Source organism: Cricetulus griseus, assembly GCF_003668045.3.
Source record: "Cricetulus griseus strain 17A/GY chromosome 1 unlocalized genomic scaffold, alternate assembly CriGri-PICRH-1.0 chr1_0, whole genome shotgun sequence".
NCBI classification, from domain to species: domain Eukaryota; kingdom Metazoa; phylum Chordata; class Mammalia; order Rodentia; family Cricetidae; genus Cricetulus; species Cricetulus griseus.
The window spans coordinates 97962820-97981587 of NW_023276806.1; the positions used below are offsets into that span (position 1 = coordinate 97962820).

The window sequence follows — 18768 nt, forward strand, 5'->3', positions numbered from 1 at the left end:
AACTTGGTAGTCAGAATTAGGGAAAGCAGGGAAAGAGAGAGAGCTTCCTTCTTTGATATCATTTATAAATATCAGGGGCTCTCAGAAGGTGCAATAAAGACTAAAGGTGGATTTTTTTTTTTTTTTTTTGGTCTTTTGAGACGGGGCTTCTCTGTATTGTTTTGGAGCCTATCCTGGAACTTGCTCTGTAGACCAGGCTGGCCTCGAACTCACAGAGATCCACCTGCCCCTGCCTCCTGAGTGCTGGGATTAAAGGCATGTACTGCCACCAAGCAGGTAAAGGTGGATCCCACCTCAAATGATCCACATTAAATATGGGTCTTTAATTTCAAAACCTTTAAGAAAACTCTCTCTTTCCCCAGGTGTGGTGGCACATGCCTTTAATCCCAGCAGAGCCAGGTGAATCTCTGTGAGTTAAAGGCCAGCCTGTTGGTCTACAGAACAAGTTCCAGAACGGACTCAAAAGCTACACAGGGAAACCCTGTCTTGAAAAACAATAGAAAAGAAAAGAAAAGAAAAGAAAAGAAAAGGAAAGAAAAGAAAACTCTGTACCCAACTCTTTGGGTTTTAGTTAATTCCAGAGGTAGTCAGTTTGACTACCAAGAATAGCCATTACAGCAGCCAACACAGAAGAAGTGAGAACGATTTCTTACCTGCAGGAGGCAAGTGGAGCATAGGAGTTATTTCCAAAACATGCTTTTCCTAAACAAAGGAAGCATGTAGATTTTACTTAGGGAATCTGGACATATTCCCATAGAGTCCTGACTATTCCTAAGCATGCTCAGTTAACAAGTGCATTTCTCAGCATGGTCACCCTTTAAAAGCAAAGACAATTAGGGGCATTCTTACCTCAAAGTCATGAAGGAACATATATAAATTATAAAAATGATAGAAAGAAATGCCTCTGGCAAGGGGTGGAAAATGGAATACTTCCACTCACTATCACCCCAGTGAACAACTAGGAACATTTTGCTTCCTATTTCTACAACTCTAAGTTGTGCAGGCCTAGAAGTTTTGGTTCCAGAGTGGGGAGTGCTCCTATCACACTACAACAAACATTCCACTGAACTGGAAACTCAGACTTCCCTCTGGTCATTTTGGCATCAAGTGCTCTTAAACCAACAGACTATGAAAGGAATAGCTCCATTAGGAAGGGTGATATAACCAGATTACCATGGGGAAATTGGATTTCCTCTCCACAATGGAGGTAAGAAGGATTATGTCTGGAGTGTAAGAGATCCTCTAGGGCATCTCTTGGTGCTACTGTACCCTATCAACAACAATCGAACTCAGGAAGGATGACAAAGGGCACAGACCCATCAGGAATGAAGGTGCAGGTCACTACTCCAGGAAAAGACCCAAGACCTGCTGAAATGCTTATGGAGGGTAGAAGAAATACAGAATGGGTAGAATAGGAAGGTAGTTCCAAATACCATCTAAGGCCACATGACCAGTTGCAGAAATGAGGATTAAAAGTAACATGAGTGCTTCTGTTTTATTTTGTTAATACAATATTTGCACAGATATTTGTATGTTATCTCAATTTCTTATCATATGTTTCAACATCATTAAGAGAATAGTGGTTATCAGATGTAAGTTTTCAATACTAGAAAGATGTGCCCCAAGGGACATTGCCACTATTCCAAATATATAATATATAATGCATTTGCAGTTGTATGTGGGATAGTTATGTTAGATTTAGGTATAATTATGACCTGGCTATTGCTTTTCAGTTGGAAATTAATCTTGACATAAGGCAATATGATTATGTGCCAGGTTGACAAGGGGTGGACTGTGATGGCTATTCTTGCTTGTCAGCTTGAGTATACATGGAATGCACTTTTAATTCAGATACGCAGAGCACAGTTGTGATCTGGACCTTGGGGCAAGACAATATAATATGCCTTTGACCTAGATCCTGAATCCGGATGACACACCTTTAATCCAGACCTTGAGGGTGGAAGGCACACCTTTAATCTGGGCCACACTTTCTGCTGAAGGGACAATGGAAGAAGGAAGTAAGGTGGTGTGTTCCTTCTTTGTCTGCTTTCCCTCACCTTGCCAGCACATGCATTCTTTCATTTGCATTGAAGCCTACTTCTTTGGGATTCCACTATACACAAAAACACAGCTGAGACACCCAGTCTCATGGGACTGAACAACTAGTAAATTCTTGGGCATTCCTTTCACAGCTAGCCATTTTTGGACTGCAGCATGTAAGTCATTCCAATAAATTCTCATATATACATATGTATATATGAGAGATTCCATAAGTTCTGTGACTCTAGAGAATACTGGGATTTCCAATCACTTAAATTTCTATACTTTTAGGTCCTAATTTTTAATTTATACTCTAACTACACATCTGAAACACTTTTAGCAAATACCTCAGTACCACATTACATACATTTGCAGAAATAGGGAAAATTTCTTCCCTATTGTATAGAGGCAAGACTATTATAGACAGTGAAACATAGGGTTGGGGGTTGTTTGTGATGAAAACTTTAAAAAACACTATGAGCCATTAGATACTTGGCAAGATTTGGTTATTTGTTTTGATCAAATTAATAGGTACTTGTTACTTAGTGGAAAGCAACTTATTTATTAATTTAATCTTGTAGAAATTCATTCTTTTAATCTACTAAAATTCAAACATTAAGTATATTGACTAAAAATGAAACACCATCATCAAAGCTTCAATAATCAAGGAAGGAGAAAGTAATCTGTCTCCAGCTCTAAAGCCACCATTGTCATTAAAGTACTGAATGATGGGGCTGGAGAGATGGCTCAGTGGTTAAGAGCACTGACTGCTCTTCCAAAGGACCAGAGTTCAGTTCTCAGCACCCACATGGTCTGTAGCACTCACCATGGTCTGTAGCTCTAGTTTTAGGGGATCAGACATCTTTACACAGACATACAAGCAGGCAAAACACAAATGCACATAAAATAAAATAAATAATTTTAAAGTACTCCATGAAATTTTACATCATGTTCTAAATGGAGGTATCTTATCCTAGTATCATCCTGACTTAAAATATTTCAAACCTGAAGGTATGAAATTGGAATATTAAAGCATCTTATCAGTCATTTTTCTCTGTGTCCTGCAGAATGTCTGGCAGACTCTTCCATGAAGCAGGAACCCTTCAGGACTGTCCATCTTCTTTTGCAAGTTCAGCAGTCACTTTCCTGTGGGTTCTGCATGTGCAGTTTATACAGCAAGTGTCAAACAGTCCAGGCAGTAGCAGTTTCTTTCTCAAATGGCTAGTCTTACCACCGTATTAAAAGCAACTCCATATTGAGTTTCTTTGATACCCATCTTCCTCTCTGACACAATGGGTGTTGCCAGGAGCAGTTGTGTCTCTGTGTCATGAAAAATTCTAATAAACCATTTTAAATGTCATACTTTGAAGGTCTTAAACAGGTTTGAAGACAATCTGTCCTTCACAAATATATCTTTGTATGTCTAGAAAACCTAACTATGATAACCATGTTTTGACTACTATAGGTAACTATCTATAATCTGTTTCTAGTTATACATTACATTTTTAAATATCTGTATAAAAACAATACCTAAACAAGAGATGAAATATACATATCAGAAAATTGACCTTAAATTTGTATCGATAAACGAAAATCCATATCAATGCAAAGTATTCATTTCTATTTCATATACCCTGCTTTTCACTTAAAAAGAGATTGGCTGTGATCATTAACCACTGTTAACCAACCCCGTTTAAGTGAAAACAAACATTTATAAATAATATTTGGGAATTTGGGCATTGTTTTCCAAACTGCTGTTTGGGGGTGCTGTCAATACCATGGCGATCCTGAGAAAACTCAGAAACCTGACCAAATCCTGGCTATAGTAGTCTACAAGGCTTCATCATCCCGGCTGTCTTGAATGTTAGATCACCTGGGCCACTGTTTCAGTAGGTCTTGCTTTATCAAACCATATTAGTCTGGAAGGATTTCACAGCCTTTTATCTTTTTTTAAAGATTTATTTATTATGTGTACAGTGTTCTGACTGCATGTATGCCTGCATGGCAGAAGAATGCACAAGATCTCATTACAGATGGTTATGAGTCACCATATGGTTGCTGGGAATTGAACTCAGGACCTTTGAAAGACCAGGCCATGCTCTTAAGTGCTGAGTCATCTCTCCAGCCTCTTCATCTTCTGTGGAAAGAAAAACAAAATCTCTTTTCCAAAATAACATGTCCTGATACTTAAATTTAGATATCAAGGCATTTTCAAAATCTGTAAGTTGGAGTAATCCAGCAGCATTCATAATCAAACATCTTTTAGCAGTTATTGCTTCATCCTCAGCAATCAAACAATTCAAAGACAACAAAATAACATACAGTATCTAGACTCTCTGTGTATTTTCCATCTTTATGTGGCTTTTTAAAAATCTATTTCTTGTACTTTTATTTTTTTTCTTTCATTTTTTGAGACAGAGTTTCTCCATGTACTTTTTCTTGTCCTGGAATTCACTCTGAAGCCCAGGCAGGCATTGAAGTCATAGAGATCTGCTTGCCTCTGCTTTTCAGGTGCTGTGGTTAAAGGTGTGGGTCACCATTGCCCAGTTACTCTGTTTCTTTTTTAGCCATTTTATCCTTCTTCTTTTCTCTCCCCAGCCTATGTATATTTTTAAACACACTGTAAATCCTTTAGAGGTTTTTTCCCCTCTGAATCTGTCTTTACTGTATATCTTTGTCTTTGTCAGGACATGAGTCTTTTCAGCTAAACAGCATTGAGAAAATTGAAGTGGCAGCTGGCCCCATTCTGTTCCTTGTCTTTCTGAGAGCCTAGCTCCATTTTTAGCTTCATGTTTATTGCCATAACTCTGTGGAGTTTCTAGGTTCATGCTACCACAGGAATCATGCTTCGGGCTGCTTGTAAACACCACTTATTTATTTGGTAGTATAGCCTCTTAAGAGAGCCTTGCACTCTTAAGCCTTGCCACTAATGCTAAGTCAGGAAACCTGTTTTTTTTTTTTTCTTTTTTCTTTTTTCTTTTTTTTTCTTCTTGTTTTGGTTTTTTCGACACAGTGTTTCTCTGTGGGTTGGAGGCTGTCCTGGAACTAGCTCTTGTAGACCAGGCTGATCTCAAACTCACAGAGATCTGCCTGCCCCTGCCTCCTGATTGCCTGGATCTAAAGGCAGGGGACACCACCACCCAGCAGGAAGTCTCTCTTTTGCCTCAGTCTTTTTTTTTTTTTTTTTTTTTTTGGAGACAGGGTTTCTCTGTGTCTTTGGAGGCTCTTGTAGACCAGGCTGGTCTCGAACTCATAGAGATCCACCTGCCTCTGCCTCCGGAGTGCTGGGATTAAAGGCGTGCGCCACCACCGCCGGTAAGTCTCTCTTTTAAAGCAGCTTTGAGCCTCTGCTTGTCTCTAGCAAACAGAAAATGCTGTTACCAAGAAGCTATGCTTGACTTTGTTCTTATGTTTAGAATCCCTTTTAAAACTTTTGTCAGGTTCTATGTGGAAATGTGTGTAATCCACATTGGTGGTAGCATTATGTATTCGGGAGTTATTTCCCTACCAAGTCCCACCTATCTTAGGCCCCAAATAAACACACAGATGCTATATCAAGTATTAATCTGTTGGCTGGTGTCTAGGCTTCTTACTGGCTAGCTCTGTCTTAATTATTAATCCATTTCTATTAATCTATGTATTGGCATGAGGCTGTGGCTTCCCTGGCAATGCCCCGACATGTTGTTACTCTTTGGCATCATGGCATCTGTCCTCAGTCTTTCTCTGCCTTCCCTTTTCCAGCATTTTCCTTGTCTCCCAGCCCTGCCTATCTTCCTGACTCTACTGGCTACTAACCAGTGTTTTATTCATCAACCAATAAGAGAAACATACAGGACATTCCCCATCAGGACATGCCATACCCTAGAAAACTTCCCAGGGCCTTTGTTGGGGACAGAGACTTGCAAGACAAGACACATCCCCATTTCCCAGAAATGAGCATCAGTGAACTGATGTAGCCAAGGCACAAGGGGTCTCAGCCTGAAGTGATTTTGAAGGGCAGGACTATCTCCAACAGAGGGAATGCTCATGCAGGGAACTCCCAATGGAGGTAGAATGACAGCCATCAGGCTTGTGAAAGGACAAAGCCTTTTCTTTGTCTTTTTTGTGAATCACAGGGCTTGGGGATTAGCTCACTTGGTAGAGTGCTTACATAGTGTGCAAAGCTCTGAGTTTGATTCCCCCAGCCTAGTATAAAGTGGTCACAGCATTACTTGCCTGTAATTTTAGCATTTGGGTGGTGGAGACATGATCAGAAGGTCAACGTCATCCAATAACTCTGCAAGTTCAGATCCAGTGTGGCCTAAAGGAGACAGTCTCATCATCACCATCAAAATCAATGCAAACTGAGAGAGGAGAGGCTGCAAGGTCACAAAGGTGCCCTTGCTTCATCTCCATTCTCCAGTCACCACTGTTTTGTTTTGGTTTGGGGTTTTTCAAGACAGGGTTTTTCTGTGAGTTCTGGCTGTCCTGAAACTTTCTCAGTAGACCAGGCTGCCTGTGTCATCTGAGTGCTGGGATTAAAGGAATGCATCACTACCTCATGGCTTCTAGCCTTCACTGCTTCTGTCCTACCTGGCCTTGGCTGAGGTAGACACTGGAAAAGAAAGGCAAAGACAAAATATCCAGGCTGTCAATGAAGACCTACTATGTGTCAAACTGAATGCTCTGTGCTTTCCTGCTTTCAATCATGGACTCTGAAATATGCAGCCTGACCAGGATTCCCATGACTCCCATAAATGGAGCTGGTAGAATCATCCTTACACACTCCATGCAACTTGCTAAAACCCCCTCCTAGCTCTGGGTTCTGCTCAGGAGTCTGTGGGATGAGAGTAGTGAGTTTTCTTCGGTGAGCAATGGAGGAAACACAAGGCTTCATACCTGGGCATGGACCCCAGGCCATCCCACCTGCCCTGGTTTCTCCATCCTCATTCTCTCCTTGGCTGTTGCAGAGCCCTCCCACCCCTCAAGTGTATGTTCCATAGTTCGATTTTTTTCTTTTGACCCCAACTCTGCCAAAATTAAGGTAATTTAATTATGATGTTTTGGGTCTGGGGCTTTCTCATAGCTCAGGTTCTATTGATATTGACATTGAGGCATAGGTAAAGCAAGTTTCCTGGCAGCATTCTCTTAGTCCAGGCTAAGGGCTAGGGCAGTGTGGTGATATTTTGTTTATGACATAACAAATCTTTCCTGAAGCTCAGAGAAGTAAAAGCGGCCAGCCACTAGAGAGTCCTGACTTCTACCAATGCTCAGACTGAATGGGTGATCCTGTCCTCAGAATTCATCCACTGAACCTCAGACTGCTCCCAACTGCACAGCTCCTCACACCCACTCAGCTGCTGTCTCCTCCCACCTTATGTTCCTCTCTAGTCCTGAAATTAAAGGTGTGGGATACCAAGTTCTGGGATCATCTTTGTGTCAGCTTGGTTTCTCTTTTAGACTGAATCCATTTCTTGTAGCTCAGGATGGCCTTGAACTAACAGAGGTCTGTCTCACTCTGTCTTCTGATTGCTGGAATTAAAGGTGTGTGCTACCACTGCCTGGCCTCTGTGCACTCTGATCTTCAGGCAAGCTTTATTTGTTGGATCCTAAACAAAATATCACCACAGGGCAGCACTGGTGACTCCTCACTGCCCACACTCTCAGGAGGGTGAGATGCCCGCTGTGAAGATTCAGGGTGGTTAGATGCAGCTCCTGCCTGGAGTCCCAGCCCTGCAGAGGCTGACAAAAGAGATGCAAGAATTTGAGGCCAGCTCCATCTAGGACCTCAATCTCAAAAATAATACAGCAAATCAGGGTGGCAGATGGGTTTTTGGTGAGGGAGCTTTGGTTTTGTGTTTTCCAATTCCAATGCACTTGACCAAGAGAAAAAGCAATAGTGTTTCTTCTAGAAGTTTCCAGAAGCTACCCAGCTTTGTAGCCTACTGCTCACCATAGGAATGTGAAGGTTACTGAGCCCAAAGATCCCTTGTTTGGAATTGTTTTTCTAAGCAATTATTTTTTATTAGTTCAAATTAGAAACAAGCTTGTTTCACATGTTCCCTCTCCCCTCCCCCTCCCCCACACCCCAGCAACCCACCTTCTGTTCCCTGGGGAAAGTAAGGTCCTCCATGGGGATCCCCAAAATCTGTCATATCCTGGGCAGGGCCTAGGCCCTCCCCCATGTATTTAGGCTGAGAGTGTGTCCCTCCAAGTGGCATGGGCTCCCAAAGTCCTTTCTTACTCCAGGGATAAATACTAATCTTCTACCAGAGGCCCCATAGAGTGCCAAGGCCTCCTCACTGACATCCACCTTCAGGGGTCTGGATCAGTCCTATGCTGGCCTCCCAGACAACAGTCTGGGTTCCATGCACTCCCCCTTATTCAGGTAAGCTGTTTCTGTGGGTTTCACCAGCCCGGTGATGGTCTCTTTGCTCATCACTCCTCCCTCTATGCAACTGGGTTCCAGAGTTCAGTTCAATGTTTAGCTGTGGGTGTCTGCCTCTGCTTCCATCAGCCACTGGATGAAAGCTTTAGGATGGCATATAAGGTAGTCATCAATCTCATTATCGGAGAAGCACATTTAAGGTAGCCTCTCGACTATTGCTTACTTAGTTGGGGTTAGGCTTGTAGATCTCTGGACATTTCTCTAGTGCCAGAATTCTCTTTAAACATATAATGGTTCCCTCTATAATGGTATCTCTTTTCTTGATCTCCTCTGTTCTTCCCCTGACTGGATCTTCCTGATCCCTTATGTCTTCCTTTCCCCTCCTCTTCTCCCCTTCTCTTTCTTCTAACTCCTTCTCCCTTCCCCATATCCTCCCATTAGCTAGGAGATCTTGGCCCTTTCCCATCCTCTGGGGAACCATGTATTGTCTCTCTTAGGGTCCTCCTTGTTTCCTAGTTTCTCTGGCAGTGTGGATTGTAGGCTGCTGCTTCTTTGCTCTAGATCTAAAATACATTTATGAGTGAGTACATACCATTTTTGTCTTTTTGTGACTGGGTTTCCTCACTCAGGGTGGTTTCTTCTGGTTCTATCCATTTGACTGTGAATTTCAAGATTTCATTGGTTTTTTTTTCCCCCACTGAGTAGAACTCCATTGTGTAAAATGTACCACATTTTCTCCTTCCATTCTTCAGTTGGAGGGGGGGTGGATCTAGATTGCTTTCACGTTCTGGCTATTACAAATAATGCTGCTATGAATATGGTGGAACAGATGTCCTTATTGTATTAATATGTATCTTTGGGTATATGCCTAAAAGCGGGATTTCTGGATCTTTTGGTAGATTGATTCCCATTTTCCTGAGGAACTGCCATACTGATTTTCAAAGTGGCTGTACGAGTTGGCACTCCCAACAGCAGTGGAGGAGTGATCTCTTTTCTCCACATCCTCTCAAGCATAAACTGTAATTGGTGTTTTTGATTTGCATTTCCCTGATGGCTAAGGATGTTGAGTCCTTTCTTATGTGACTTTCAACCATTTTAGATTCCTCTATTGGTAACTGTCTATTTAGTTCTGTACCCCACTTTTCAATTGGATTAGTTGGTGTTTTGGAGATTAGCTTCTTGAGTTCTTTGTATATTTTGGAAATCAGCCCTCTTTTAGATGTGGGATTGGTGAATAACTTTTCCCATTCTGTGGGCTGATGTTTTGTCTTGTTGACTGTGTCCTTTGCCTTACAGACATTTCTCAGTTTCAGGAGGTACCATTTATTAATTGTGGATCTCAGTGTCTGTGCTATTGGTGTTATTTTCAGGAAGCAGTCTCCTTACAATTTGTTTTAGGGTACCACCTACCTTCTCTTCCAAGAGGTTCAGTGAGGCTGGATTTATGTTAAGGTCTTTGATCCACTTTGACTTTAGTTTTATGCATGGTGAATGAAATGGATCTGTCTGCAGTCTTCTACATGCCAGCATCCAGTTATGCCAGCACCATTTGTTTTCCTTTTTTCCATTGTATAATTTTAGCTTCTTCATCAAAAATCAGGTGTTCATAGGTGTGTGGGTTAATATCAGGGTTTTCAATTTGATTCCATTGGTCTACCTGTCTATTTTTGTGCCAATACCAACCTGTTTTCAGGAATATAGCTCTATAGTAGAGCTTGAAGTCAGGGATGGTGATGCCTCCGGAAATTCCTTTATCGTACAGGGTTGTTTTGGCTATCCTGGGTCTTTTATTTTTTTCATATAAAGTTGAGAATTGTTCTTTCAAGGTCTGTGAAGAATTGTGCTGGGAGTTTGATGGGAATTGAATTGAATCTGTAGATTGCTTTTGGCAAGATTGCCATTTTTACTATGTTGATCTTACCTATCCAAGAACATGGTGGATCCTTCCATTTTCTGGTATCTTCTTTTATTTCTTTCTTTAAAGCCCCAAAGTTCTTGCTATCCAGGTCTTTCACTTTTTTTGGTTAGCATTACCCCAAGGTATTTTATGTTGTTTGTGCAACTGTAAAGGGTGATGTTTCTCAATTTCTTTCTCAGCACATTATAATCTATATATAAAGGGCTACTGATTTTTTTTTTAGTTAAACTTGTATCCTGCCACTTTGCTGAAGGTGTTTTTCAGTTGTTAGTGTTCCCTGGTAAAGTTTTTTGGGTTACTTATGTAAACTATCATATCATCCGCAAATAGTGCAAGTTTGGCTTCTTCCTTTCCAATTTGTATCCCCTTGATGTCCTTTTGTTGTCTTATTGCTCTAGCTAGAACTTCAAGGACAATATTGAAGAGGCATAGAGAGACTGGACAACCTTGTCTTGTCCCTGATTTTAGAGGAATCATACTGAGTTTCTTTCCATTTGGTTTGATGTTGGCTGTTGAGTTTTTGTACATTGTTTTTATTATGTTTAGGTATGTTTTTGTCATTCCTGATCTCTTTCTTAATTTTAATTTTATTTCTGTTGGAGGCTATATGGGTGGAGGGCAAACAGGAAGGATTGGGAAATGAGTGGGATTGGGATACATGATGTGAAAACCGATTTTTTTTAATGTGAAAAGAACATGAAATTCTTTGTATTTCCTAATTTTCAAAGAGAAAGGGAAAGATCAAAACTGCTTTCTAAATTTTCAAGACTTTGTAGAGATTCAAGTACTTTTATAAAGATTGTCATATTCTTTTGTCCTCTCTGAAATGCACAGGTTAGTCACACAGTAGCGCCCCACCTGTTGTATGCAGACCAGCAGGAGTTCATCTGGGAGCTATTCCCTGCAATGGCTGAATCAGAAACACTGAGTGTGACACCAGGGCTCTGAGCTGTAACCAGCTCTCTGGGACTTCTTTAAGTCTTAAAGACTTCTAGGACTTAAAGCCACTGATCTAGAATACTAAATCTCAAGCTCACAAAATCCCTTAATACCTGTGTGGATATTTTAGTGACTCCATGTCCCAGATGATACAGGGCCAGAGAAAATGAAGTAATTTTGTCTAAGTGCGAACTTCCGTTTCAAAAGATAGTGTGCACAAACACACCCCTCCCCTGCATCAAAAAAGCAGTTCAACAAGATTGCTCTCCAGGGACATAGTATGGTTTCGAAATCTGCAATTGTGGACAAGGAATACCAGAGGTTGCTGATCAGCTTGGAGAGTTGCACACACAAGGCATCCTGAAATGATCTTCACAAACTTGGATGAGGAAAAATAGATTTTTTTTTGAAAGTCTAACAAAGCCTTATAATCTTGCTTAGTTTGGAAAAGCAACTCTATAATTATAACAAGGAGCAAGGACACCTTACTGAAAATAAGCAGAAAATAAAAATTCATGTAGACATAATAAGGGGCCATGTGAGAAGATCAGTGAATGAGAAAATTTGGTATGGTACATTCTTGCATTTGTGAAACTTCTGTAAACTATTAAAACACTTCTTCAACAGCTCTCAGATGTCCAGAAGAGAGGCAGCCCTAGATGGACATGCTCAGTGTGATTGTGACCTTGTACCTGTGTTTTTTTCCTAATATGTGTAAATGTATAATTGTTTTATAACTCAGATGCCAGTTCTGTTAAGTTATTAACTCTTAGATTTTTCCTGTTAAAATGCTTAACTCCAAGCTGTTGGTGTGGATCAAGTGATGCCTGTTTAAGGAAGAAATTAAACATGACTCCTGTCTTATTTATATGAATAATCAATATTACTCATCTTTCTTACTTCTCAGTGTGCTGTTTAATTCGTCAGATTAAAATATTGATATTAAATGAATGGATATAAAAATTTATTATGAACAATAATTGTTTGTCATTTTACCAAAGTCAAGAAAAATTACAATCAAAGAAGCAGAATTTAGAAGGAAGAAACTGTGAGAAGCATAAGTAAGATCTCGGGTTTGGCCTGATTTTTGTTGTAGGATATGGGGTTTTGAAGAATTGTGGGGGGATGTCCTTCTGTATATATGTTTCTCTTATTGGTTGATGAATAAAACATTGTTTGTCCAATAGCAAGAGAGGCAGGAAGACAGGCGGGGCAAGGAGACGAGGAGAATTCTGGGAAGGGCAGGCAGAGGAGGCAGAGAGAAGCACCATGAGGAGATGCCACGTAGAGCCTGAGAAGATAGGATGTACCAAGTGTTCTGTGCTAAGATAAGGCAATGTAGAAATACATAGATGAATAAAAATGAGTTATATATTATGACAGAGCTAGCCAAAAAAGAAGCCTAAGCCATCAGCCAACAGATTAATAGTAAAGATAAATCTATGTGTGATTATTTGGGGCTGAAGCAGGGCGGCAGGTCCTGCTGGCCAGAAAACTTCCAGCAACAGAAGAAACCAAACAGTATGAGAATATTCTAAAAGGATTAAAGTTATGACTTAAGGTACACAGAGAAGGAGACAAGACACTTTCAGACATAAGACTTGTATTATATGAAACAAAAGTTATCTAGTTTATTTAACAATGATTTATTTTTCTTAGATGGAAGATCTTTCTATGGAACTCACACCAAATTTGAAGTCAATATGTGACTGCCACACGTTCTGGGATTCTTTTTCTCATGTTGTGCTTGACTCTAAACTATTTTCATTGTAATCAAACCCCAACATCGTGTCAAGTAATTGGACACAGGGTTGGAATGATTTGCTATCAAGCTCATTCTTAAGTACATGAAAGAAAATATCTGGTGATATCTCACAGGACTTAAAACCCCAAAATATTGACAGAGCATGTTTGTTCTTCTTGCCTAGAACTCACCAATAGGAAAAAAAAACGTGCAGAATATTGAACCTTTTAAAAATTTTCATCAACTCTCAAACACAAACATGCATCATGCATGGGGAGAATGATGGGTTATTTTCAATCCCTCAAATATCAAAGCAAGGGATCATGAACTAAATATGACTTCGCTTCTATCTGAAACATGAATGACTTTAATTTTCCACTCTTTTATTGACATTAGACACTGGATTATGTCCATTTTCCTCCACATCTTAAACCCCCTCAAGAACCCACAGTTTGTCTTTGCTTTGTGATCAGTGCTAACTAAGTGATGACAATACTTGAAGGCTCCTAGTATGGACAGCAGTTCGAATAGAAGCTGCTTGTCCCCTAAAACACTCCATAAAATGCAATATATATATATTATATATATATATATATATATATATATATATATATATATTGAGAGTGGCATATGTGTATTCCCTATACACAAGTATTTTTTTTTTTGCCCTAGGTTTCAGAAACCCCTGCAACAATAGTCCTTCTTTCTGTAATGACAGTATTGTTTTTTAATTTTTTTAAAGATTTTATTTATTTATTATGTATACAACATTCTGCTTCCATGTATATCTGCACACCAGAAGAGGGCACCAGATCTCATAACGGATGGTTGTGAGCCACCATGTGGTTGCCAGGAATTGAACTCAGGACCTCTGGAAGAGCAGTCGGTGCTCTTAACCTCTGAGCCATCTCTCCAGCCCCCCAGTATGTTTTTGTTTTTTGTTTTTCAAAACAGCTGTTTCCAATGGACAAACATATGATATTTTAATTTCTGGTACATTCCTTATAAATGCCCATTCCATCTGCTAAAATAGTACTCTGTCCTATCTACATAACCTACATACATAATCAGTCTATGTTCAAAACCTCTCATCCACAGCCCATTACTATCTATTGCTGACTCAAATTTTAAAGTAACAGGTTTCTATTGTGTCAATGGAATTGTGGTTTTTCATAGGGCAAACACAAATATATTATTTGGGAGAATCAGTGATATATCAGTTGTACATTTACCTGTAACTGCTTGCTTATGCGTGAATAGTATGGCCTCTATAGACATGAGAAAAATGTGTTCTCACTTAAGTTACCCAACAACTAGAGTATTTCTGGTTAAATATATATCGATACAGTAATTGTTGAAATTTCGATGAGCAAATAAATACTAATAAATAACAAATGAATAATGCCTCTTTATATTTCATTTGCTACATCGTTTTATTCTCCAGCTGCTATCACAATTTTATTCCCCAAATATTTGTGAGAATATACCCACAATGAGTGGATTGCTCCTAACAGGGTTCTTTGACAACCATGAGCTATGGATCTTGCATGCTTTGCTCTTCTTGGTGACATACCTTTTGGGATCAGCAAGTAACTTCATCATTATGACCATCACCACACTGGACCCACAGTTGCTGTATCCAATGGATTACTTCCTGAGGCACCATTCCCTCTGGACTTCTCATCCCTCGATGTCACAGTTCCCAGTCTATTGACAATTCCCTGGAAGGCAGTGGATACATTTATATACCCAGTGCAGGCTGCAGGTTTTTTTTTCCTCATGGCTTTTGCCTGGGCTGAGATGGTCATTCTCACAGTGATGTCATATGATCTTTATATGACCATCTGCCTCCCACTGCACTATGAGGTTATCACGAGTCCCAGATAGTGCATATGGGCTGTGCAGTTTGGCTAAGTGGAGGCCTCTCAGGAACTTTGTACACAACAATTAGATTCTCTATCAGATTCTGCAGAGACAAAATAATCCCTAGTGATGTGCCCCTAGTTGCTCAAGCTCTCTTGTTCTAGTGATTACCTTGGAGTGATGGGAACAGTTGTTTTCCTATCTGCCATAGGCTTTGCTTGCTTCACTGGGATTGTCCTCTCTTATGGCCAAATATTCTCCACAGTTTTCAGGATGCCTTCTGCTGAAAGGTGGTCTAAGGTCATCTCTACTTGCCTGCCCCACCTTTTTGTTGTCTCATTCTTTCTCTCCACAGGCTACTGTGCATATCTATACCCAACTTCAGACTCTGCAGCTGCTTTAGATTTCTTGTTCTCTATCTTTTACTTGGTACTACTCCCAACATTTAAACCTGTTATCTACAATCTGAGGAATGAGTCCTTGAAGGGAGTTATAAGGAAGTTACTGTGAAGTGAGGAATTCATTGGGAAAAAATCATTTTTGCTCTTTTCTTGGTGGCTGCTAAAACTAGACACAAAGAATGTTTTTAGTATTTGCAATATGTTAGGTAATATTAAGGATAACAAGACATTATCTAGATAATATATTATAAACACAGTGCATAGAAAAATTTGATGTGATTCTTTGAACCTATGCCATTGATTTCACTGTTTGTTCTTTCATGTTACTAAAAAGTATGATTAAAATCTAGTAACAGAGCTGGGTGTTGGTGGCACACGCCTTTAATCCCAGCACTCAGGAGGCAGAGGCAGTCAGATCTCTGTGAGTTCGAGACCAGCGAGTTCCAGGACAGCCTCCAAAGCCACAGAGAAACCCTGTCTCGAAAAAAAAAAAAATCTAGTAACAAATTCCAGTTCTTCCTAACTCTCCCAGTCCATTGACACACTGATACATAACAATTCTAACATGGGTTTTGAAAACATGTTTATGGTCATGTTATAATAAAAGGAAGCAAGAAGAATAGTTATATTTGCTGTTACTCAATTAACCACATATGTCATAATTTTTAATATTTATAGATTATTTCAAATCTCCTTTTACTTTCTGTCTTTCTATATACAAATTTTAAGGATTAACACAAGCATTTATGCCATTTTTGTTCACATCTACATAATTTAATTACTATAGGACTCTTAAATGCCAAGTATTCATTGTAATTAACATAAAATGCACTTAATCTTTAACGATTTAACTTGTATTATTTACTATTAATTTTCATTTTATCACAAATAATTTTTTAAATGTAGTTCAAGTATTCAGGAGGCAGAGGCAGGCAGACCTCTGTGATAATGTTTTGGTCAGTCTCGTCTACCTAGTAAGTTCTAGACTATGCAGAACTATATAGAAAACCCACCATATGTTTGGGGGGAGGGAAAGGGAAGCTTCTTATCATCATAATTCTAAAGAAATCAGATTGTTGGAACATTGTGTACAAAATACTCAATTGTTTTGCCAGTTTGAAGTTATTAGTTTCCAAAATAATGAATGCATGACCATGAGCAATGCCTGACCACATTTCTTTATCCATTTGCAGGTATTTATTGTTTCATACAATAGATAGTCTCTTGTATGTTAGTGTGTATAAGTGCAGGAACTTGTGTTATAGTTCCTGGATGGAATTCAGAGAGGAACCTTTGTATGTTGGTCTTTGTCTTTCTACCTTTTTGAAACAAGGTTTTGGGGAGGGTCTCCTTTTCCCTTTCAACCTTTTGGCCACCAGTCCTCAAGGACAAAGAGGCAGAAGCAACTACAGAAAGCTTTTAGGTGTCTGTGACACAAATGGAGACAGCCCTCCTCTAGGAGACTGCTTTTAGTGAAACAGATCAACTTTGTTCCAGAGTATAAGGAATATATAGGACTGGGGAACCAGGGGGCAAACTCCTGGTTTACATTAAGTGGCATGCTCCTATCACAAGGCTTTATTTGTGGTAGTAGGTTCCTATAAAAATGGTTAGAGCACTTGCCTAATTACCATGTGGGTCATCAGGGGAAGAGTATTTGCAGGGAACTGTGTCAAGGGTCATCTAGAGATAAGTTAGGCATCCTGGGCCTAGAGTCATCCTTCACATAAGGCTAGGTAGCTTTGGCTTGTGGGAGGGAGTCCTCCATGTTGCCAAGCTTAGAGAAAGCTGCCAGCAATGGTAGACTGCAGCTTTTAATCAGCAGGCAACACCTTCCAACATTTCTCCCTGTTTTATTTCATACTGGAGAGCTGTCATCATAAGCCCCGAGGAATCTGTCATCTGTGTCAGAATGGTCCAGGTTCTGGTAATGAACCATGAAATGGTGGAGACCTGTCTCTGGAGGAACTGAATAAGGCAGGGGGAAGCATCAAGATAAAACACACCATAATCAGAGGACCAACAAATGATAGGAACCAAGACAACATGGGGTTATGGAACCAAGATAAAGATTGCTGGAGCTGATACCAGGCCAGGAGATCTTTGTGTAGGACTTCAAGTGTCTTAACATTGTGTTTCACTAAATTGGACTCACTGACAAAGAAATAACATTTTTCTTCCAAGACCTTACAAGATCCACCATATTCAGCACTTATTAGATCTAGTTCTCTTCTGTTTTGCAACATAAATTGGGCAAGAGAGTTCATCTGTCTTTGAAGTGACTCAATGCTTTCAGTTATAGATGTCATGGCCCGATCAAGTTTCTCTCCAAAGTCTTTTGCCAGATGTTAGGTTAGTAGATGGCAGCAGTTGCAAAGCCTCCTGCACCCAAAGAAAGGGTGAGTCCAAGTCCCACTAGCAGAGGGATGAAAATCTCTCTGTGTGAGTAGTTGTGAAGAAGGAGAGGGCCTTCCTCTCCCTGGAATAGGTACCTATTCAAGTAGTAATCATCACAGGAATACCAAAGGTGGACAAAGAAGAGTTAGCACACTGTTTGGAAATTTCCCTTGCACCAAAAAAGAAAGGGATGGGCAACACATGCCGGCCTGGAAAGAGTGATTTAGTGACATTGGTAATGAATAGGATTGTCCCCCACTGGAAATACAAATTAGATAGTAGGACAGCCAGTTGAATAGTGGACTATCTGACAGGCAATAACCAATGAAATTTTTATAGTCCCAAGGTAAAGGAGAGTGATTTTGACCAATACAGCTGTCAGCAGAGGTCCAATGCCGGATGCACAAAAGAAGCAGAGGCATTAGGGTGCATGGTAAAATGGAGAATGTCAGTAACATACTGAATGGCCACATGACAATGGCTTTGATATGTTGATGAACCTGGTTTTCAAAAGAGAGAATATTATAATATGTTAGAATGGGCCAGGATGCCGGGACAAGTGGTTGGGTTATACATGAATATCAGCCACAGGTGTTTGTGCAATGGGAGAAGCATAGAGATTCTCCTATGTGCCAGCACTCATTCTTGGGATCAGGTATTGTGAAGAAGCAGGCTTTACTTGGTGAAAACATGGTGTTTATATTAAGGGACTCTTCTAATTTACAGCACTGTCTCCTGCATTCCTCATAGGTTTCTATCCCAACCAGGAATTTCTGTTCTCATCTAAATTGTATTTAAGGGAAGCAAATGAAAGGGGAATTTGACCATTTGGTAGAAATAGGGTAGAGGAGAAAGGAGACAGTGTTCTGGAATACTTCAATTGGGCACTCCCCAGATCCTATAATGATACTGTGATCTTAGTAAGTCTCACTAAGGAAGAAAAACCAATGAAAAACATTAGGGGGACTGGGGATAGCATGAGCATTTCCATTAGCATCTAAAAGAGCACAAACAGCCATAAGAATAACGGAAAGTGAAAGTGGGGGTGGGCAGCTGCACAGGACTGAATCAATAAGGGCAGGTATGCATCCCTAAGAGA

General features: G+C 40.0%; 1 pseudogene; it reads left to right on the forward strand.

The window, feature by feature from the left end:
- Positions 1 to 1174: 1174 nt before the first annotated feature.
- Positions 1175 to 15381, forward strand: LOC107979163 (annotated as a pseudogene).
- The last annotated feature ends 3387 nt before the right edge of the window (positions 15382 to 18768 follow it).